The sequence below is a fragment of the Lepisma saccharinum genome, chromosome 7 (assembly GCF_977018435.1).
Source record: "Lepisma saccharinum chromosome 7, izLepSacc3.1, whole genome shotgun sequence".
In the NCBI taxonomy this organism is placed as follows: domain Eukaryota; kingdom Metazoa; phylum Arthropoda; class Insecta; order Zygentoma; family Lepismatidae; genus Lepisma; species Lepisma saccharinum.
In genome coordinates, this window is record NC_139235.1 from 65706148 (window position 1) to 65731310 (window position 25163).

Sequence of the window (25163 nt, forward strand, 5' to 3'; positions counted from 1 at the left end):
CGCCTTCACAGTTAATAGCAAGACCTCAACTGCTACCTCAAGCGCGAGGTGCAGCATAACAGATTGTTCTAACTTACAATACAAACTCATAACATAAAATAACACAAGAAAAACTGATAATTTATATAACACATCAATGTTAATTAGCGATAGTAAGCTAAAGTTAAGGTTGGCAACAATTAAAAATGATAACGTGGAAGTTTTTAAATCGCCAAGAACACAAAGCCTGGTTCCCCTACTCCTAACATAAACAGCCAATAGGAATACGATATTTTATTGAAAACGAGGGAGAAATACTTTGCTATAATATTACAATATTAAACTATATAGAAATAACTAAACTGATTTTATCAAATAAATCATATTTGCCCTTGTACATAAAAAAATGATTAAATAAAGATTTAGTTTATAAGGAAGACAAATTACTTCAATCTTGTACATTGTTGAACAGAAATCGATATTAAGAAAAAATGTATTTAACTTGTGCTTCAAAAGCAATGAAAACGTTGCATATATTATTTGGGGATCCTATAAATTCTGAATAAATGTTGCAAAAATACACGAAAAAGAAAGTAAAAAAAATACGTGAATAATATTATAAAATATAAAGAAACGTAATATATACATGAATTATAAAAACAATTAACTATAAATAATTTAATCCAAGTTCTTAACTTGAAAATATACGAATAAGATAAACGCCAATATACAACTGAAATCTGCCCAACATGGCGGTCGTTAGAAAGCATTGTTTCTTCAATGTATAGCGCGGCAATAGACCGCGACAGCCTCTTATTTGCCAGGAAATATCAACACGAGAACAGGGATAGGAATTCCTCTTATTTTAGATTTTCTCAAACTAATGGAGTGCATACATTGCTCTAAGCAGGATGCTCTCTACCTTATGATGGGAGCAATGTATGCGCTCGAAACATTGGACGCTAACGCCGATTTAAGCTGGCTCGCAAGCCGAGAACACTGTTCGAATCTCCACAGGAATATAATAAAAATGTATCATACCCAAATGACACATCTGGTGTAATACCTAACGTGCCAAATTTTGGAAAATAGGAGCTGGTAGCGCCACTTCCCCAGGATTATTATCCGTGGCCTGCAAGCAAGGTTCTTGTATGTGTAACTATGCTGTTTCTCAGACTACGTGTGACTACCTACAAATTATGTGAAACAATAACAAACAACTTCCCGACCGATTTCCAAGGCTCGTTTCACCCTAGCTACAAACTACCACTTCGATCACTGCATGCACGAGTGAGTAGTGGTATTCGCGTGTCTTCCCTTTAATGCAAAACCACAATTTGCTCCACAGCATGCTAAGATTTTCAGTAGACCAGGTGCACCGTTTGACAAACCGAAAATGAGGCTCGGTGAGGCTCGCCTTAATGGATTTCTCTCGTAAGGCATGAGCCTCATTTTCTCACAGTGTTGCCAACTCCTCACTCAAAAAATCACCAAGGTTTTTTTTGGGTCTAACCTAACCTCAAGCAAGGAGCTGGCAACACTGCTTGAGGTCTGCCTTGCAGTGTTGCCAACATCTTACTCGAAAAAAAAATCACCAAGGTTTTTTATTTGGTCTAACCTAGCCTAAAGCAAGGAACTGGCAATACTGCTTGAGGTCTGCCTTGCAGCGTTGCCAACATCTTACTCGAAAAGTTACCAAGGTTTTTTTATTTGGTCTAACCTAGCCTCAAGCAAGGAGCTGGCAATACTGCTTGAGGCTTGTCTTGCAGTATTGCCAACATCTTACTCGAAAAGTCACCAAGGTTTTTTATTTTGGTCTAACCTAACCTAAAGCAAGGAGCTGGCAATACTACTTGAGGCCTTACAGTGCATAAAGCAATTTGCCTACTGGTTTGCCATAGCTTTTTACAAAAAAAAAAGAGGAGAAAAAGAGAGAGAGGGAATAGTTAAACAACCGACAGTATTACCAACACCTACCTACAGTTTTTTTTTTTTTCTTACTTGGCAAGGGCTATTTTGCTTGTGGCTTAACTAATTTATATACTGACGTAACATACACACACTGGGCAATAGAGCCGGCAACAAATATATACTGCCGTAAAAGAGAAAGAGGGATGGATGGCAACACAGTATGTGTGTGCGTGTGTGTATAATATGTAGCATTATTAACTAGAGTGTGTTGGCAACCCACCTCCAACTAAAAAAAGATAGAGAGATACCAATATTGCTGTAAGATGAAGAGAGAGACTAAGCTGGCAACAGTGGTGAGCGAATATGTATTATTTCCAAGTTCTGGGTGCCAATGTATATCGCGATTTTTGCAAACCTCTCTCGCGAGAACGATGTGCTGCACATGCATATGCGCGCGCGCGCACCTGTATTGTAACGCAAACAAACAAATAAATAATTGTTGTTTTTTAGGATGCCTGGCCCCTAACCCCGCCAGGGTGCGTGGTGCCCAACCAAAAAGGTTCTAACGGCTGCGGCTCTAAATAACCACACCTCTGTAGGGTTTCACGTGTTTTTTTTTTTGTATGGTAGTGGTGGTGCCGGCAATAGTGGGTGGGTTAATTGTTGTTGTAGTATTTTGGTTATTTGGCAGAGTGCTGCTAGTAACTAGAGGAGTTGGCGTGGGAACGTGAGGCGGTGGCGTCTGATTGTCTCCTCCGCCATTATTCCCACCCGAAGGTCTGCTCCACCCAGTTCCGGCCAGTTTTTTTTGTGCAGGTAACCTCGGTGGTATTGTGTTGGTTTTGCTGCTGGGCATGCCAGTGATGCAGAAAGCTCCAAAGGCTGCGATCCAAATCATGATGAGCGTGGGAACGTGAGGCGGTGGCGTCTGATTGTCTCCTCAGCCATTATTCCCACCCGAAGGTCTACTCCACCCAGTTTCGGCTAGTTTTTTGTGCGGGTGACCTCGGTGGTATTGTGTTGGTTTCGCTGCTGGGCACGCCAGTGATGCAGAAAGCTCCAAAGGCTGCGATCCAAATCATGATGGACGGGTGTTTTTTTTTTTTTTTTTTTTTTTTTGTTATTATTTATCGTCACGAACCAACTTTGGAATTTTAGCTACCGACAGGTATAAGTTTCTATTAGAAACCCCGCCCACATCAGTTGCAGTCGAGTATTGCTACTGGGCAGTCGCATAAAAGTGTATGCTATACCAAGTGTAAATATCAAGTGTAATAGAAGCCGAATTAGTTTGGTCTGTCAGGTGAGTACCATATCAGCATAAGTTATACGCACACAAGTTGCTTGACTAGCTATAAAACTAAAATTTACGCAGTAAGGCTAATCGAAACTGGGTCTACAGTGGGATCCGAATCACTTCCACTGGGTATCGAACTTGGAGTTTACAATTATACAAGTGTACAGGGGAAATTTTATTTTTTTTGAATTTGTTGATACTCTCGATTGGATTTTGTTGTTTTAAGTCTATTTTATGCATAGTAAGGCTAATCGAAACTGAGCCTACAGCGAGATCCGAACCACCTCTGCTGGGTATCGAACTTTGAGTTTAAAATTATACAAGTGTACAGGGGAAACTCTATTTTTTGAATTTGTTGATACTCTGGATTGGATTTTGTTGTTTTTTTAAATCTATTTTATGCACAGTAAGGCTAATCGGGACTGGACCTACAGTTTCAAGAACTACTTGTGCGAGTATCGAACTCTTGATTACAAGGCTATTGCTGTGCTATCGCAGAGGCTGGTGGAAGTACTGATTGATTTGATGTTTTAAGTCTATTTTATGCACAGTAAGGCTAATCGGGACTGGACCTACAGTTTCAAGAACCACTTGTGCGGGTATCGAAGCCGAGATTTTTTTATTATAATGCTACCGCTGCGCCATCGCAGAGGCTAGTGGAAGTACTGATTGATTTGATGTTTTAAGTCTACTTTATGCACAGTAAGGCTAATCGGGATTGAACCTACAGTTTCAAGAACCACTTGTGTGGGTATCGAACTCTTGATTACAAGGCAACGACGCTACCGCTGCGCCATTGCAAAGGCTAGTAGAAGTACATAGTTATTCGAATCTTATTTATTTAGACTTACAGTCTAAAAAATATCATGGTATTATTATTTCTGCAATTATTTGCAATCTTGGCCAGAGAGAGGAGAGGAGGAAAAAAATAATATTTTGTTTTAATGTCGAGCCTATATTTTAAATTTTAACATGTGCGCATGCGCGCAGGGGGTAAATTTTATTTTTTGATCGAGTGGGTTGTAAGGTGAGTGAACATGTAGGAAAAGTATTGGTATATTGATTGATTGATTGATTGATTTAGTTTATTTTATTTCGTGTTTTGTGCCTCTTGGCTAATTTGCGAAGATGGGGATGAGTGATGAAATTGATGAAAATGGATATTCACAAACAACCATACCCGATCGGGATTCGAACCCGGGACTCTTGGCGTCGCAGCGCGATGTGCTAACCACACGGCCACAGGGTCGGGCAAGTACTGGTATATACATAGACCAAAGTTACATGGTTCTAGGTCCCATAGGAGTCGAGAAAATCAATATCTTGGAAAACGTCTTAAGACAAATATCTTAATCTTTAAGAAAGTCGACTTCCGGTCTGTCAAGATGTTACTTCCGGTCTATCAAGAAAATTTTCTTAAGACAAAAAATCTTAAGACGTTTTCCAAGATATTGATTTTCTCGGTTTCTAATTGAGCTAGGATGATGATTTAAGTTTGTTGGATAGGATTTGACGAAAACTATTCGACTAGCAAATAAAATCGATTCCACCCCCTCAAGTTTCGAAAATATAGACAATTTTTTATTTTTTTTGAGAAACTTGATTTGCTGGTTTAGTTTTTACCCTATTTCGAAAATTTTAATAATATTTGATAAAAAATTGAAGATACTCTGCAACTTATTGGAAACATAATGATTAGTGCTTACTGTTTTCGAGTTATTTTAAATTTAAATTTCAAGATGTAATTTCTAAGTTGTTTTGTAACTCGTAAACTATGGGTCGTAGAAAACCCATTCTTGTTTTATCTGCTATTGCCCGACAAATACTATAAACACAAATAATGTTTATTGCTTGATTTAAAAAAATAAAGATCAAAAATAATTTTGTTTTCTGAAAATAAAAAATGTGTATATAGAAAAAAAATACGATTGTGTAATTTTTTATGATGTATGTTTGCATGTAAAAATAAGTATACCTGAAAGTTTTAGAATTTCAAAATAGCTATATATATATTTGCTATTATATCAGCCAAAATAATAGAATATATATAAACAAGTACATTTTCATAGTTTCATACCTCTACTAGATTGGTGGAAAAATATACTAATGGGCAATAAAATCTGAAGAAAATTTGTGTCTAACAAAAATAAACTAAATAGAATTACACATGCGTACAATATTTATTGTGTTTTTTTTTCTATCTACAATTATATTTTTCTTATATATATTTTTTATTTTTTTATAGAGTTGATTAAAGCACATATTTGAGGAAGGCAACACCACCCATATATAAATAAACATACCACGAAAAAATGCGCTCCATGAAAAGTTGCCCTGTGTGCAAAAGAACTATATCAAGCAAAAATTTTGCAAGACATTGTCGCACCTGCGTGCCAGGCAAGCATTTGGCTGCCACCGAACTGTGTTCCGGATGCAATAAACATATTACAATTGCGTATGTCAAGAAGCATAAGCTTACTTGTCTAAGCAAAAATACATCTGGGGCCCAGCCTTCGACCTCCACCAAGAGGAAGGCAGAAGCAGCCTCCATCAATGCACCACCCGCTAAACGCGTCAAGCCTCCAAAAACAGACCAGTCTGCTTTCGGGGGAATATTAGGAGATTACGTCCAATTGTCGGATGGCTCTTGCGACGTGCGTAGCTTTTTAGAGGAGAAGCGAGCAGAAATAGTTTCTATTTTTAGTAATGCACTGGCTACGCACGCCTCTACTAAATTCTACGCATCGCTTCGTTGCTGGTACAAAAGGCCGTCTGATGAAATTTACAGCTTCTGCCACAACACCAAGGCGAAGACGCTGCATCTGGCGGATGTCGACAACCTCGAGGACATCTACAACAAGTTTGTCGAGGAGCTGGTGGCAAAGCAAGAAGAACATCAAGCCAAGGGCTCGGGGGGTTCGCTGTGTGGGGAGCCTCACGAACTGCGCGTCAAACTTTCCAAGTTTGTGCCTCTCTCCGCCTCCAGCTACGTCCCCTTACCATCTGCCATCGTGAAAAAGAAGGCCGTCCTGAACATTCAGAACAGAGACGCCAAGTGCTTCGTTTGGTCTGTGCTTGCGGCATTGCACCCTGTTCACTGGAAAAAACAACCACGCCGAGTTAACCACTACCTACCCTACGAGCCAGAGCTGAAAGATGTCATTGCTGGGATCAACTACCCGGTGGAGGTCTCGGATATTCGCAAGTTCGAGGCCCGTACACACAACCCTCGGTTGGCCATCAACGTTTATGGCCTCACCGACAAAAATGTGGTGTACCCCATCCGGGTGAGCGACGTAGACGACGACGGTGCGCAGGAAATTCACCTTCTGCTCATCAAGGACGAAACTCGCCATCACTACACTCTTATTCGTTCCCTCTCTCGGCTTGTTTTGAGGCAACAGAGCAGTGAAAGTCACCACATTAAAGTTTGTCCCAGGTGCTTGTCTAAATTTCGTAATCAAAAACAGCAGAATTACCAGCGCATCAGAGGTCGCAACATCGCTGCCGAGAAGCTCGCTAACCACAAGCTCTACTGCAAAGCCAACGAACCGGGGGTGGCAGACTTGCACAAACCTGGCACCGTGGAGCGTTTCCACATGCATGGTGCTATGGTAGAGCACCCTGCTATCATCATCGCGGATTTCGAGGCCTTCCTCAAACCCCTGTCCACTTGCGATCCCGATCCTGAAGTTTCTTCCACCACCCCTTACCAACTCCACGAGGCATCCAGTTTTGCATATGTTGTGGTGCGACGAGATAAACACATCGCCCCCGAGCCCTACGTGTACCGCGGTCCCGACGCTGCCAAACACTTCCTCGAGAGAATGGTTGTGGAAGCCAACGAGATAGGGAAGGTATTGTTGACCCCCAAGTCTATGCTCCCACTGTCCCCCGATGATCAGCGTAGACACGACGAGGCCATCACTTGCCCTGTCTGCGTTGAGGAGTACACCGCCAACAACTATAAAGTCCGACACCACGATCACTTTAACGGTAGGTATGTTGGTCCTTGGTGCAACGACTGTAACCGCTTGGCCCGGGACCCGCGCTTCATCCCTGTGTTTTTTCACAATGGCTCGGGGTACGACTTTCACCACCTGATCAAACATCTTGGATACGACAATGCAAGAATCAATGTCCTGGCACAAAATGAGGAGCGTTATATTAGCGTCAGCAAGTGGGTGCCGATCCCCAACTCAAAAAGCAAGAGCATCGAGCTTCGCTTCCTCGACTCCCTGAGGTTCCTCCCAGCCAGCCTCGATGCTCTTGCAGGGAAGCTGAGCAACAAACAAATGCTTATTACCTCTGCGAATTTTCCAAACTTGGACGCCGGTCTCTTCAGGCGTAAGGGGGTCTACCCCTACGAATACATCACAGACCCTACCAAGTTTGCGGAGACGTCGCTACCTCCCCAGGCGAAGTTCAACAGTCAGCTACGAGGCTCGAACATCACCGACGAAGAATATCACCACGCCCAGTCCATGTGGCGCGAGCTGGGTTGTCGAACTCTCGGAGACTACCACGACGCCTACCTCAGACTTGATGTGACGCTCCTCGCCGACGTGTTCCAGACGTTCCGGGCGACTGCAATGAAGATCTACCACCTGGATCCTGCCTACTTCTATAGTCTCCCCGGACTGGCGTGGTCAGCCATGTTTCTGGTGACGAAAATCAAGCTGGAGCTTTTTTCGGACGTAGACATGATGCTGTTTGTGGAACGTGGCGTGCGGGGTGGCATGGTCCAGGTGTCGCAACGGCACGCACACGCCAACAACCATCACATGGCTACTGGCTACGACTCCACCCAACCGTTGAGCTACATCATGCACACGGACGTGAATAACTTGTATGGGCACTCCATGATGCAGCCACTCCCCTTTAGAGGGTTCGAGTGGGTTGACCCTTCCAACTTCAACATTAAAGGTTTCGACGATTCGGAACATGGGTTCTTCGCCGAGGTGGACCTTGAGTTCTCCGAGAAGCTGCAGGATTTGTTCTGCCATCTTCCCCCTGCACCCGAGTTCAAGTGTCCACCCGATTCCAACCAGAAGAAGCTCGTCATGGATTTCGAACCCAAGAAGAATTACGTCCTTCACTACCGGAATCTCCGGTGGTTGATGCAGCGAGGGGTCACAGTCCACGTAGTTCACCGCATCCTCAAGTTCGAGCATTCTTCATGGTTGCGTCCATATATCGAAGTCAACACTAAACACCGCACCGCAGCCACGTCCGAGCTTGATAAGGATTTCTTCAAGCTCATGAATAATGCGGTGTTTGGCAAGACCATGGAGAATGTACGGAATCGCGTGGACATAAAATTGGTGACGAGGAAAGAGCGATGTCGTCAGCTTGTCGCGAGTCCATTGTTCAAGTCTCGAACAATCTACAACGAGCAGCTGGCTCTGATTCACATGAAGCAAGGTGAGGTGAGGCTCACCAAGCCCATCTACGTTGGAGCCACGGTTCTGAATCTAAGCAAGCTTCACATGTTCGAGACGTACTACGACATATTACGTCCACACTACGGCCACAACATCTCGCTTCTCTACACGGACACGGACAGCTTGGTGTACCACGTTCGCACAGCCGACGCATACGGGGATATAGCCACAGTTCCATCTTTGGTTAACCTCTTCGACACCTCGGGCTATCCCCAGCCGAACCAGTACGACATCCTGGCCCGCAACAAGAAGGTGCCTGGCAAACTCAAAGATGAGAAGGACGGAGACGTGATTCTTGAGTTTGCAGGTCTTCGCGCCAAGGCCTATACCATCAAAGCCGAGGGTAGCGTTACCAAGAAGGCCAAGGGTGTCGGCAGACAGGTGGTTCGGGAGCATCTCACATTCGAGGACTTCGTGGATTGCCTCAAGACCAGGTCGTCGGTTCTAAGAGCAGAACAGCGCATCCAGAGCGTCGACCATGTGTTGACCACCAACAAAGTGAGGAAGATTGCCCTGGATCCCAACGACGACAAGAGGTGCGTCCTCGAGTGTGGAATCCACACACTGCCGTGGGGGCACTATCGCTTAGCAGAAAGCAAAACCTGCAACATATGCCCATCTTCAACAGAAGATTCATAAAAAAAACAACAACAACAAAAAAAAAAAACACTGACTGTTATTACAAAAAAAAAACTTTGACCGTATTCTTAAATAACCAGCATACCTATGAATCTTTTTGGTTTCCGAAAACAAACCAACATGGAGACTGTACACCGCGCGACGACAGATCATGAATTTCTACCTTCCATGTTAACTAAACTCAACGGTCTACTGATTGTTCACCTTAACAGCATTTGGACGAAATTGGATGACGATGTGGGCAAGATGTTTTACGTCTTCAACAACAATTTACATTTTTACAAAATTCCGATCGATGGAAAACTTCAAATCACCGTGAATCCGGAAAACGTAGGTGAAATCAAAATATCTACCGGCAAGAACATTTTTCGAATCAAGCACGACAAGATGCTTTCTAACATTACGTACGATGTTTCTGCAGGAGATTGTTTATACGTGGAACTCCTAGGAGATTACGACAAACTCATTCCTCTCTTCGTAGAATTACGAATCGTCTATCCTATTATAAATAACCGTTAACCAAAATGCCTAACGATATTTTCGGCCACACCAAACGTGTAGACCATGCAGAAGAGATTCTCATGTTGGACGTCAGAATTAAAAAGTTGAGGAGCGATTTGATCGCTTTGCAGGAGACCTTAAACAAAAGTTTAGAGTCGGAGATTGCTACGCTCCAAACGCAATGTCTGGACCCCATTCTGAAAATCGATTCCGAACTGAAAACGCTCATAAAAAATTATGTCGACGTACCTTCTTACGACAACGTTCAAAATATACAGTTGAGCGTGGATAAGCTTCAAAATGATTTGGCCAAATTACAACAATTTCAATCGAAAAATGAAGATTTGGAAAAATTGAAACTCGAAATCGAAGAACGAACTTCCGCAATCGAAAAGAATTTCTCTGAACTTCAAACCGTCGTGAAGGATATTGATGTAGAACGCTTGCATGTTGTTGTTTCCAAATTACAAGAAGAATTCGCCAGCACGTTGGAAGAAATTAAATCCAAGTTACGGACTTTGGAAGATACCATGACGAACCTACCATCGTCAGACGAGCTGCAGGTCATCGGCAAAAGCGTCGCGAACATAAAAATTCAATTGGAGGCTTATCAAGATTTCGAACACATTCAAACCACCATCGCTACGCTTCAGGCGTCTCTGGAGTTGATCAACGAAGAAATTAAAAATATTCACGCTGAAGCAAGTGCGTTGACGAGCATACAAGACACGTTGAGCACGGTTCAGCAGAAGATCGAATATTTAGAAAATTTGAACGTCGAATCGATCCTTGCGCATTTTCATCACGTACTGGACAACATACAGGGTGACTTGGAATCGTTACGGACGAGCGTACCTTCGAGCGAAGATTTGGAAAAATTGAAAACGGCGGTGACGGTACTTTCCGATTCGAGCGACATCAAAAGTTCGTTGAGCGATCTCGAGAGTAGGGTTGCCAATCTCCCCACCTCCAAAGAATTGCACGCTTTGAAAAGAAGCATATCACGTATGCTGAAACGACTGGAAACGGAAACGGCGAACGTGGAACAGATTCGAGACGAACTTGCTTCGCTGGTGTCGACGCTGCCCACTTCGCAGAGCGTCGCCGACCTTCACACGCAGTTTACCGAGATGCGAAGCATCGTGAACGATCTTACCGAGAAAAGTTCGAAATTGAATCAAGTCGAGAACCTTCAGAGTATCGTCGTCAACATCAGAGATCAAGTTGGAGTGTTGGAATCCACGCAGGAATCGACGCTGGCCTCTTTCGGTGCCAAGTTACAAGAACTCAATGAAAACTTCAAGCAGTTGAACGTGGAAGTGAAAATCAAGCCATCATTTTCTACAGTAACGGATACCATCGTCGAACATTTGTTGCCCGTACAAAATACACTGGGACAGCTTCACAGCAACCTCGTTAGCGTCGATACTAAATTCGCTAAACTGCATTCTCTGCAAGCCATCGAAATCAACAGCGTACCCAATCAACAGAGAATCTCCACGTTCGTCGAAGGTAACAAACTGTACATGTTACATCCTTATCATCCGTACTACAAGTTTCTCCTCGATGGTACAATTCAGATAAACGAATTTTCGTACTGGTCTCACGGCAGAAAAGCTAGCGTTCCCACCATGACCTTGATATCGAATCGTGGTGTTCAGAAAGCAGGAAACATTCCTCTGGCACGTTGGAACGAAACGCGCAACATATATGAAATACACGAAGACGAAGATCTCACCGTTTTCGACGTGAGTGCCGGCGATAAGCTGATCATTCAAAACACGAGCGAAGTGCCACCCTCTTTGAATCCCATCACGCTGGTGCTTCTCTTCAAACGTAATCTCTAAAAAATGTCTAGGCAAGCCATCGTCGAAGAATTACATAAACCTGCACGCCGCAACTACAAACGTTTAGCTGTGGTAACCAAGGGAATCGATGACCTCTGGCAAAGTGACCTCGTGGAGATGAGTAGCGGCAATCTAAAAAATGTGCATAAATTGAACAAGGGCAACAAGTACCTCCTCACCGTCATAGACACGTTTTCGAAATTCGCATGGGCTCTACCTTTGAAAGCCAAAACAGGAACGTGCGTCACGGAAGCATTCAAGACAATTTTTCGCGAAAGCGACAGACGACCTCGGTTTTTGCAAACGGACAAGGGGAAGGAATTTTACAATGCCGTATTCCAAAAGTTTATTCGGAAACACGACATTCGACATTATTCAACCTTCAGTCACATCAAAGCCAGCATCGTGGAAAGATTTAATCGAACCTTGAAAACACACATGTGGAAACGATTCACGCTTCGAGGAAATTACAAATGGGTCGACATACTGCCGGAACTCGTCGACACCTATAATAATACAGTACACAGAACGATAGGCATGAAGCCAGCTGACGTTACGAAATCTGACGAGCAGCGTTTAATTTCTACAGTTTACTGTCCAAAGTACACTCCCACGACTACCAAGAAATCAAAATTCAAAATTGGAGACCAGGTGAGGGTCAGTAAATTGAAGCGAACGTTCGACAGGGGGTTCACAAAAAATTGGAGCACGGAACTTTTTACGGTGGTTCGAGTTTTACCCGGAAACCGACACACGTATATAATAAAAGATAGTAGCGGTAAGATTTTGAAAGGAAGATTTTACGAAGAGGAACTCTCTAAAACAAAACATCCCGACACGTACCTCATCGAGAAAGTATTGCGTAGAAAAGGCAGCAAACTGTTTGTCAAATGGCTGGGACTTCCAGAAAAAAGTTGGATCAACGCGAACGAAGTGATCTTGTAAGTACATGGAACGTGGTGAAACGTCTACCGGATTCGGAAAGTCAAACGAGAAAAAAGAACGGCGAGTTGCTTCCCGACAGCATCCGCTGTCTGATCGTAGGTCCTTCGGGGTGTGGGAAAACAACACTGCTCGTGGACAATTTTCTCCTTGCACCGAATTGGTTAGATTAAAAGAACAGGCACCTCTACGTATTTTCGAAAAGTCTCGAACAAGCGAAATACAAGCAACTGATGAAACTGTACGATGGTCTGGACATTGCAACGTTCGCTTCGGAAATAAAGCCACTCGACGATTGTCGTGAAAATTCAGTCGTTGTGTTCGACGATGTCATCCTGGAAAATCAAAATGAAATTCGCAATTTTTTCACGCAAGGTCGTCACAAAGGAATAGATTGCTTCTTCCTAGCTCAAACGTTTTCCAAAATTCCAAAACAGTTAGTACGCGACAACGCTAATTTCATATGTTTGTTTCGTCAAGATCACACCAACCTCAAGCACGCGTACGATGACTACGTAGGCGGAGACATGAACTACAATCAATTTTCGGAACGCTGCTGCTCCCACTGTTGGAACAGTGACGATTTCGGATTCGCGACGATCGACATGACGAGGAAACCCAACGACGGAAAATACAGAAACAAAATCAACGACTTTCTAAACGTTGCAACGTTGTGAGAAACGACGTGTATAAATAACGTTATGACGAAACGAAAAATCGAAGACGAAAATCTCAAGCTTCGCGATTACCTCGCGAAACGCTTCAAAGGTTGGAAATCCGAGAATCGCGGATTCTACGAAGAGAAGAAACGTCAAGATCAACCTGTGATCGACGCCATCAGCGATCTAGGTAAAGAAATTAAAGGCGTCACGGAACAAAATAAAAATTTGATCAACGAACTCGTACCACTTGCAGCTAAAAGTTACACCGTACCCACGCCCATTTCGAGCATTCCTTCGACGCCGTTCGAACTAAGAGACGTACCGCCACGACGTCGAGCCATAGGTAGCACGTCGTCGTCTTTGGATAAGATCGAGTTGGGACCTTTGGCACGAGACTACCTGAGCACGGGGAAATTCGACAAGGATGAAGTGTTCGGATTGTATCCGAGCATGGAGAGCAACGAAGGCGGCGGTGTGGTTTGGAAGATTGGAAAATCGAAGGTGACCTTCGAAGGCAACGACATTAAAGTTAATTTAGGCGAGAAGGATAGTTGGAACAGGTACCCGGGTACGGTGGGACTGTGGGAACTCGTTGCCAAAAAGCAGCCGAAAGATTACACCGACGAAGATTACCAGAGTTACAAGGAAATTTTGATCATGACGGATGCCTTGTACCAAAACAACGACGCCTCGCAGAATAGGGTCAAATCCAGCAGCGGCGAGAAGTACAGAAATCTCATCAAGCCGATATGGAACCAGGTGAAAACAGGCAGCGGCGTCAAACTCTACAACACCCTGCCCAAAGAGTTTGTGTGGGTGGACGACGTGCGCAAGCTCATAGACAGGTTGTTGGTTATTGCAGGAGAGGAGAATGCAGGCAATCGTAATTTCTACAACGAGAAGGTAGGAATTGTGGACATGATCAGCACAAAATTTTCCAACTTCATCGTGAACGACGACAAGGGCATAGGTTACCTCATTAAAATTATCAACACGCTGCCTCCGAGATTCTGGAACGTGGCCGAAGGAAAGGGACTTGTGAACGACATCATCAACAAGTTACCTTTCGAGATGCATTTACCCGGCTACCAGTACTGCGGACCAGGTACCAAACTCGAGAAAAGATTGAAGAGAGGAGACAGGGGTGTGAATCCGTTGGACGCCGCATGCAAAGATCACGACATTGCTTACAACACCACTCGCACCGAACTGGATGCACGTCACGAAGCAGACAGAAAGTTAGAGCACGCAGCTTTCGAAAGATTCGTCAGCAGAGACGCTTCGCTGGGAGAAAGAGTTGCAGCACTGGGCACCACCATCGCCATGAACACAAAACAAAAACTTGGGTGGGGTATATAAATAACATACAGAAAAAAAAAAAAAAAAACATCATGTCTGGTATAACCGTCTTGCCACACGAACTGCTGTGTAAAATATTCAAACATGCAGTAAATGGAGATTGTGAGGATATAAGAAAATTTTTGATCATAGCGAGATCAACGCCGGAATTTCGCATCCCTTGTGAAATGGCTGTTAAGGATTATCTTCGGGAAATTAGCGGCATGAGGTGCGGCGATCTCGACACTCTTTTTTCAGTCGCAGGGGAAAAATTAAACAATAGGTTAGATGAACTGCACGAGGCGAGGCTGGGGAGAAGACGATTCACAGATGATTGGCATAAGTCGAAACAAGAGACGGAAGATATCATCACGCACATTATCGCATTTTCCGAAGCACAAACTTTCTTCCTCTAACACAGACAAAAAAAATCTTCGATACAAAAATCTCGTGAAAAAAAATATATATAAAATAACACACATCGTGAAAAAAAAAAATAATCTTCAGTGTATATAAATAACACACATTGTGAAAAAAATTAAATTTCTCTAACACACACACTGAAAATTTCTCTTCAATATGACGACTGAAAAAATGAGTGACTTTCAAGCATTAAAACAAATGCTAAATTTGTCAGTAGAGTATGTAAAAATTCAGGAATTGGAAGTGGACAAACCTTACACGATAACTTCCGGTTCAATTGTTTCTACCCAGTATGGTCCCAAGGCGCGTTTGTTGCTCAACGCACAATACAGTTTATTTTTACCAGATCGATACGCTAACATGTTATCCGACGAGAAGCTAGCTATTTTAATCGAGAACAAAACTCGAATCGTGTACAAGGGTACAAAGGAACTTCTTGGTAAGAAAACAAAGCACGTAATAGAATTTGTGTAACGGCTCTGCGCGGAGTATATCCTTGAAAAAAAAAATTACACGGAACAAAAAAAAATCTCAGAACATTTATATATAAATAACATACCGAAAAAAAATTACACAAAACAAAAAAAAATCTCAGAACATATATATAAATAACATACCGTGAAGATAACATATAGAGCATCAACATGAAGCCCAAGGGTGTCGTGTACCAGATACCATACTCCAATCTGAAAAATCTAGGTGCCCTCGATGGGTTACTCACCAAGAAACAACGCGAGAAGAAACGTTCTTGCTTGACGAAAGGACACGGAATGAAATTACTTCTCAGCACACCTCAATTGAGACGCTTGCAGCGTTCGCGGAAACAGCAAAAGATCGGAGGTTTCATATTCAGCATCCCAGCCATCCTGGCAGCATTGGGGGCCGTTGGAAGTTTGGCCGGCGGTAGCGCCGCCATCGCGAAAACCGTCATCGACTCGAAGAAGAACAAGGCAGAATTGGAAGAACAGAAACGTCACAACCTGGCTATGGAAAAGAATGGAAAAGGTATAACCAAAAAACAAAAAAGCAACCTCGATGCTTTGAAGAAATATAAAAAAAAGAAGAAGCCCTGTCCAACTTCGATATTGAATCTCTGATCGAACTGTTGGGAATAAAGAACTTCAGGGGTGTTTTCATGTCCGATTCTCTACCCTCTGCTGTGAAGAAAAAAGAGTATGGCGTGGTTAACCTGGACAGTTACAAAAATCCTGGTACACATTGGATATGCTACCTCAAAATTGACGATAACAATGCATTTGTTTTCGATTCGTTCGGTGGTACACCACCTGCCAGGTTGGTGAAGTATCTCAGTGTTGCCAACCTCTACTACAATGACAAACGCATTCAAGGTTTCACCGATGTTAACTGCGGCCACCTATGCCTTTCCGTTCTCGCATACATGTCTAAAATAAATAACCCGTCGGTGGAACATTTCCAGAAAGCATTGTGGAACCTGAAACACGATGGGCGTGTTCCATCTCACAAGCGAATCTTCGATCCTGAAACTCACGCTGCACGACGACATCGTCTATCCTAAATCCGTAGCTCTACGTGCATTCTACAGCATGTACCTCATACCTAACGTCACGCAGCACAATAATAAAATTAGTGTCGGAAGCGAACACATCATCGTCACGCCAGGCCAATACAATCTTTCCACTTTGCAAGCTCAGTTACCCAAAGGCACGTACCTTTCTCAAAATTCGGTCACGCACAGAGTGGAAATCGTGTCGGCGACGGAGACCGTGGACCTGGGCACCATGGGAGAACTTTTAGGTTTCGAGAACGACACCAAACTCGAAGCTGGCATCAAACATACGGCAACCAACATTCCTAAATTTCTAGCCATAGAAACTCTAAACGTTCACTGCAACGTGGCGGAAGGCATGATCACGAAATCCTCGGACGGATTGTTAGGAAGTCACAAGCAGACAGGAATCATAGCCACATTCAAACCCAGTTCCGAATTCATGGAACCGATCATCTACACACCCTCTTCGCCGATCTATTTTCCAGTATGCCGCAACCGCATAGACGACATAGAGTTGGTGGTGACAAACGAGAAAGGAGACGTGGTGGATTTCGCAGGTGCAACGACCACTGCCATCGTGGAGATCAACGTATAATAAATAACACGCATAGTAAAAATGGAGCAAATCGAAAGTTACGAATTGCAATCTTTCCCTCCCAACCGTCGCACGTTCGCCAATCTCAACGAAGCGAACAGGGAGATCGAATACGACGTGGACGTAGGCGACGGGTTTGTTCATCCTCACAGAGCGGACCTCTATCTTCAATTCGACGTGGTGAAGAAGGAAAGCGGAGACGCGTTTCCACCCAATGCAAATTTGATACTCGTGGACAACTTCGTGCCTCACCTGTTCTCGCAGGTGGAGGTGAGGAAATACAACACCGTCATAGACAGAATAGATTAATCCAGGCATCACGTCGACGGCAGTGGGAACATTGAAATTATCCAAAACTGACGCAGCATACTACCAGGCGGGAGGATTCGAAGCGGGGACCAAAATATCGACTAGAAGTCACACGGTGCTCTTTCCCATGCGTCTGCTGCCGGGATTCTTCTCGGACTACAAAGAGATCATGTGGAAGGGGGGATTGCGCGTCACGTTTCGAAGAGCGGCCAACGACAACGACGCACTGATGCGATACACCAACTTGAACGCTGACGGCACGCCGATAGCCAACACATTACCCGAAGCGGCCAAGTGCGTCATACGGAGCATGGAATTGAGAATGCCGATCGTGGAATACGAGACGAACTACGCCCTCAAGTACAAAGCGGAGATCTTGAAGAATCCGCAGGTGCCGATTCACTTTCACGGTTACCAGTGCGTGCAGAAGATGGCATCGGGAAGTCACATGGAATTCGACGTGACAACTCAGTTCAACAACATACAGTTCGACATGCCAGATTTCGTCGTAGTGTTCTTTCAAACCGGGCGCGATAACAACCAGGAAAAAGATTCCAGCAAGTTCGACGACTGCAAGATCAAGAACGTTTATCTGAAGAACGGGAGGAACGAAGTGTTCCCGCGCGAGAATTACAACCTCGACATGACCAAAGACGATTATCTCAAACTTTACGAAGCTTACACCTCTTTCAAACGCGTGACCGAGGGAAGCATGGACATGTACTACACGCCCAGTGAATTCAAAACCCGCAGGCCGATGTTCGTCATCAACACATCTAAGAGAAAGCAGGTGGTGGTCAACGATCGAACCAACATCAAGGTCGTCTGCGAGTTCCACGAAGCCTTGCCCGAGGACACCGTGTGCAGCGTCATCCTGATTGCAGAGAAGTCCTTCGTCCACGACGTGAAGAATGAGAGGGTCACAGAGCAGTTTTAACAAGTTTTTACATTTTTTTCTTGCACAATAAGAAATTTTTGTACTAGCACAATCAGTTTCAATGGCACAATACGAAAATTTCACTAGTTCAGATCAGTTACAAATGTCAATTTCATTAGTTATCAGTTACAATATCTTTTTTTTGCACTATAGCACGAGAGACAAATCAGAAAATTTGCACAAAAAAAATTTGTTGTTGTTTTTTTACACAAGAAAATTAACAATAAAATTCTTTTTTTATCGTTTCAGATGCTGTCGAAACATCAAAAACACATACACACACACTAGAAAAAAGCATGCAACTTTATTTGTAACACACACACATACATTCTCCATCTTCATCAAAAAAATATTATAATAAACATAATTATTTTTATCTATATCTCACAATAAAACTCTATATCCAAAAATATTACAACATCAAAATAACACTAGAGTTGTTAGTACACGTTGCATGCATTACGGAGGTCCTCTGTAGGGTTTCATGGAAGTTTGGGGAAAAAAAAAAAACACGTGAAACCCTACAGAGGTGTGGTTATTTAGAGCCGCAGCCGTTAGAACCTTTTTGGTTGGGCACCACGCACCCTGGCGGGGTTAGGGGCCAGGCATCCTAAAAAACAACAATTATTTATTTGTTTGTTTGCGTTACAATACAGGTGCGCGCGCGCGCATATGCATGTGCAGCACATCGTTCTCGCGAGAGAGGTTTGCAAAAATCGCGATATACATTGGCACCCAGAACTTGGAAATAATACATATTCGCTCACCACTGTTGCCAGCTTAGTCTCTCTCTTCATCTTACAGCAATATTGGTATCTCTCTATCTTTTTTTAGTTGGAGGTGGGTTGCCAACACACTCTAGTTAATAATGCTACATATTATACACACACGCACACACATACTGTGTTGCCATCCATCCCTCTTTCTCTTTTACGGCAGTATATATTTGTTGCCGGCTCTATTGCCCAGTGTGTGTATGTTACGTCAGTATATAAATTAGTTAAGCCACAAGCAAAATAGCCCTTGCCAAGTAAGAAAAAAAAAAACTGTAGGTAGGTGTTGGTAATACTGTCGGTTGTTTAACTATTCCCTCTCTCTCTTTTTCTCCTCTTTTTTTTTTTTTGTAAAAAGCTATGGCAAACCAGTAGGCAAATTGCTTTATGCACTGTAAGGCCTCAAGTAGTATTGCCAGCTCCTTGCTTTAGGTTAGGTTAGACCAAAATAAAAAACCTTGGTGACTTTTCGAGTAAGATGTTGGCAATACTGCAAGACAAGCCTCAAGCAGTATTGCCAGCTCCTTGCTTGAGGCTAGGTTAGACCAAATAAAAAAACCTTGGTAACTTTTCGAGTAAGATGTTGGCAACGCTGCAAGGCAGACCTCAAGCAGTATTGCCAGTTCCTTGCTTTAGGCTAGGTTAGACCAAATAAAAAACCTTGGTGATTTTTTTTTCGAGTAAGATGTTGGCAACACTGCAAGGCAGACCTCAAGCAGTGTTGCCAGCTCCTTGCTTGAGGTTAGGTTAGACCCAAAAAAAAAACCTTGGTGATTTTTTGAGTGAGGAGTTGGCAACACTGTGAGAAAATGAGGCTCATGCCTTACGAGAGAAATCCATTAAGGCGAGCCTCACCGAGCCTCATTTTCGGTTTGTCAAACGGTGCACCTGGTCTACTATTTTCGAAAGCAATACTTGTGTGTTAATTTAAATTTTGCCCTGTTCATTCATCTATACAGTATTTACTACTTCCAAATTTGTGTGCCTGTCTTGAGTTTGCATTCTCGTGGCTGCTGCCATATTGCGTAGATGAACGAAAAACACACTCAATATACCAAATTGCTTGTATGTAGACATCAGACGATAAGAGATGAAACAATTGCAGCCTACAATTTCCCTCAATCAACTACAATTGCCATCTGAGTATGAGAAACCACTTGCATTCTAACCGGATTCGATTCCTGGTGGAGGCACAGTGCTTCATTTCCCACTTTAAACTGTAGGTCCACTCCCAATTAGCCTATCTGTGCAAACAAGTGAACTTAAAACAAGACAAACTTTCATTCTAACCTCAGTCAATTGTGGGAGCTGCTTAGAAGTAGTAGTGTTGCTGGCATGGTGGACTTCGGTTCTTACTTTTGCTTTTAACAGATAGATACATTTTGAATAATAGTGAAATAAAAGTAATCGATTATTTTACCGAATGGGAAAGTTATAATGGAATTGTGTTATCTCCATTACAGAACAACTACCTAATCTCATTCAATTCCAGTGTTCTATCTGGTAGATAGATATATCAACCTTTGCAATGATGTAAACTTTCAGTGCAATGGCGACAAAGGTCCAATAACTATAATGTCAAACTTAAAAGGTTTCCTGACAAAATAAAAAATGGACAGATCATTTACATTCTCAATGGACATGTTGAAAAAAAGACTAATATTCATTTTTTAAATTTCTTTTTTTAGCGTAGGTAAAAGGAAGTCACTTGAATAAAGTGGGAATATAATCAAAATGTCCATCAGGTATTCATTGATTTCAAAAAAGCATATGATTCGGTCAAAAGAGATAAATTATATAATATTATTATATGAATTAGTCGAATTTGGAATACCTAAGAAGCTTGTTAATATGATAAAAGTATGCACCAGTGAAACAGAAAGTAAAATTCGTGTGGGTATTTATGTGTCTGACAAATTTACAATTCATGATGGGTTAAAACAAGGAGATCCATTATATCCAATGCTCTTTAATTTTGCCTTAGAATATGCTGTTAGGAAGGTAACAGAAACTAACGTAGGACTAAAATTAAATGGTGTGACTAAGTTGTAAGCATATGCAGATGATGTAGACTTATTAGGGGATGATATAAATACAATGAAGAATAATGCTAAAATACTTTTCAAAACTGCTAAAGACATAGGTTTGGAAGTTAACAAAGAGAAAACTAAATATATGCTTACAGGCCGAAACCAAGGGTTAGGTAATAATCAAAATCTAATTATTGATAACAGCTCGTTTGAACCAGTTTCCAAATTCAAATACTTAGGAGTAATATTAACAAGTGAAAATTATATTAAAGAGGAAATAAAAAGTAGGCTTAATTCAGGAAATGCATGTTACTTCTCTCTTCATAAACTTTTGTCTTCTAAGAAACTAAAAGAAAAGAAACTAAAAGTTAAAATATACAAAACAGTAATTTTGTATGTAGTGCTCGTATTATATGATTGTGAAACTTGGTCCCTTACATTGAAAGAGGAACATAAATTGAGAGTATTTGAAAATAAGGTTCTTAGGAAAATATTTGGACCTAAAAGGGATGAGGAGACAGGTGAGTGGAGAAGGTTACATAATTTAGAACTACATAATTTTTATTCATGTCCAGATATTATTAGAATAATTAAATCAAGAAGACTTAGGTGGGCAGGCCATATGGCACGAATGGGAGAGGAAAGAGGAGTTTATAGGATTCTTGTTGTGAAACCAGATGGTAAGAGACCTATAGGAAGGCCAAGACCAAGATGGAGGGACAACGTTGAGATGGACCTAAAGGAAATGGAAAAGAGTATATAGATCTTGCTCAATATAGGGACAGATGGAAGGCCTGTGTTGCTGCAGCCATGAACCTTCGGGTTTAAGAAAGCTAAAGAGTTAGTTAATCAGTTAGTTTAAAAGGAAGTAGCTAAAAATGAGTAAATAAAAAATATTACGTGGCAGAGTGGTTAGCACAGCGCACTACGACGCCAGGGGTCCCGGTTTCGAATCCCGACCTGCACATGAGTGTTCTCTGTGAGTGTCCCTTCATCAGTTTCAGCATTCGTCGCTCATGCTCATCTTCGCTTTCTGAACCGCCAGGTGTACAGCACGTGGCGTAGCGTTTCGCGTCCGAATTCCAGGAACAGGCAACTTACGGTTACCTGACCAAGTAGCGTTTCGTCCGAGGGCTACCATCCTAATAGTGTTTAATGAAGCAAACTCTTGCTAACACTCTTAAATGCTCCATCCAAGATTTTTTTTTTTTTTTTGTTTTAATATTTCTTTCCCTCTGGAAATTGCAAATCTCACCTTCGTAGTTGTCAGATAGTAAGAAAGTGTTGCCATCTGCCATGACTAAAATTTCTAGATCCAAGTTCACTTCCTCTCGACGATTCGTTTTGATTTGATTTGTTGTTTTAAGTCCACTTTATGCACATTAAGGCTAATAGGGATTGGACCTACAGTTTAAAGTGGGATCCGAACCACTTGTGCGTCCACCGGGTATCGAACCCGGGACCTCTCTCTCGACAATTTGTCTTGAGTCTGCACTCCGCTGTCTATGCAATGTAGTTTTAAAAGCTGTAAACCGAGGTATACTAGTCACCAATTCCATCGCTGCCAGTGGTTAGTCAAGGTGTGACTCATCATCAGCCAGGCTCGAACGAAACGCAACTTATTAAACCGTCGCAGACGAACTGTAGCATTTTTCTAGAAATTTCGCTTTCGGACGAAACGCTGTTGAACCGTACAGCAGTCCCAATGCAAGTTGCACAGGTGCTTTCGGAGCTCTTGGTTTGGAAAGGGGGTGGGGATGAGGAAAGGGTCTTGATTTTTTATACTGAAGCTCGTTCATTTCGTTCTCCTATTTCTCTTGGTTGAATTTTCTGAGATACGGACTCTACCTCATTTTGCTTTTCATTACGTTTTATTGCATCACCCACGGTACGCTTACATGTACTACTTAACATTTTCAATTTCCCTGTACCCTTTGGTTAGATACGGTAAAAATAAATAGCTGCCATTCGTCAAATGTTGTATTTTTGTTTTTGTTACCCATTTTTCTCGTACTTCAGTCAGGGAGCAATGCAGCTACTGGTAACAAATGTAGTCAGGAAGTAGCATCAATTGTTCCTTCCCCGCACTGTAGTTGACCAGTAAAAAAAAAAAAAAAAACCTATGTAAAGCCTCGTTTCTATTACCACAAATTTGCCGTGCAACATGACGCGCGGCATGCGACGCTGCATGTGCCAAGCATTTGTTGAAATGGAAACTGTCTGCAACATGCCGCGGCGCAAGTGCCGGGGACAAAATTGCCCCAACAATTAAGACGCACAACATGCGCCGCGAACAATGGAAACAGCCTGCAGCAAGTTCCTGTGGCATGCGCACTAGAGTAGAAACAGACGACGCGACTATAATCTGTGGTCCAACAAGATTTAATAACAATGCAAAATCACTTACAGTCATTCTTACAAAGTTTTCGTATCCACTTTGAAGACGTAAGTCTCTCATCAACGAGATATATGCTCCTTCCGAATTTCTTTTTGCTAGAAAACTTCTAATCCACCATCTAGGTCGTTTTCGCCTCTTATTTTTACAAGTTCATGGTACGCGCCTGCCATAACCACAAAACCCGCCATAGTTTTGTTCATCTTTACACAAGTTAAATCACTACCAAATTATTACAATACAAGAGAAGAAACACTGACTACTCTAAAGCACAATGGAACAACGCTACACTCAAGTCCTGCACTCCGGTGCTGTTGCGGGCGTATTTTGCAGAAGTAGTTTTGAATTGGAAAGAGTGCACTGAATGACGCGCAACATGCGCCGGCACATGTTGCGCGTCATGGGTCAGGAAAAAGAAGGCTTTCACGATTTGTCTGAATATTAAAGTGATCTCTTTTTTCACACCCAAACATAAATAACTATTTTCAGATTTGAAAACGTAACGGGGGTGTAAGGGGTGACCTTCCACGTCAAGCTAGGTCTATGTGATCATAGGCTTGCCGATAGCCACGCATTGAGTTTATGCGTTTTAATTGAGTCAATTCATCGACAAAGTGAAATCCTCGCCTTCGTCTCAAGTATATTTGCATTATAATTGCAATAAATACAATACATGCTGCAGTAATGTGGTTTTATTTCTCTGTGCTGTGAATATTGTCTTTGCCTATCACTATCCCTGTACCTGAGAGGAGTCACCGAGTCTCATCGTTCACCGCTGAGTATTATTAAGTTAATATTAATAGTATAATAATACGACGCGTAAATAAAATAAATACTAGAACGTATCAAATTGACGTGTTGAATGAAGTTAACTACAGATTTCTCTCACTCCAATTCTGATTAATCGAACAGCACACCACAACGTGGGTCATTATATATTTCCAACTTACTCTCGAGTTCCTCAACTAAAAATAAATTGACTGCGAGACAAAAACTCCTCTCCGATAACACATTATATGCAGAGTATACGTAAGTTGAAATTCCATCATAATAATAATTTGAATTCTTCAAGTAGTAGCTAATATAATTTTTCATACATATTGTCTTAGCAAAATATGAAGTTCCTCACTTCACAAGGATAACATATACACAGTATTTCACAAGAGTTTTTAGTTTGAGCTAGTCGTAGGCCTAATATAAATATAAACGTCACTTCATTACTTAGTTAAAAAAAGTGCCAGGCAATCAGAATTCGAGGGTATGCCTGAAATTATTTGTAGTATCTCATGAATCAAGGGGGCTTTTTAAGTAAAATGAAGGATACATACCACATGCTTTGGCCAATTCAGAGTAGTAGAAACGTAATTATACTGCATGTTGCAACTGAAACCGTAGCCTCAAAGGCTGAAGTCGTTTAGTGATCCACTCATACACTCGGTACCAAATATTTCAAGTTCGAGTAGACATCTGGGCATGGCTGTTTTTTTTCGTAAGCATCCCTTCATAGATTTAATATGATCATCATTCATCTTCATCGTCGCGATTATCTACAAGTGGCAGAAAAGCGATATAAAACATGAATAATACAAAAGTATAACAAACAAAAGAGG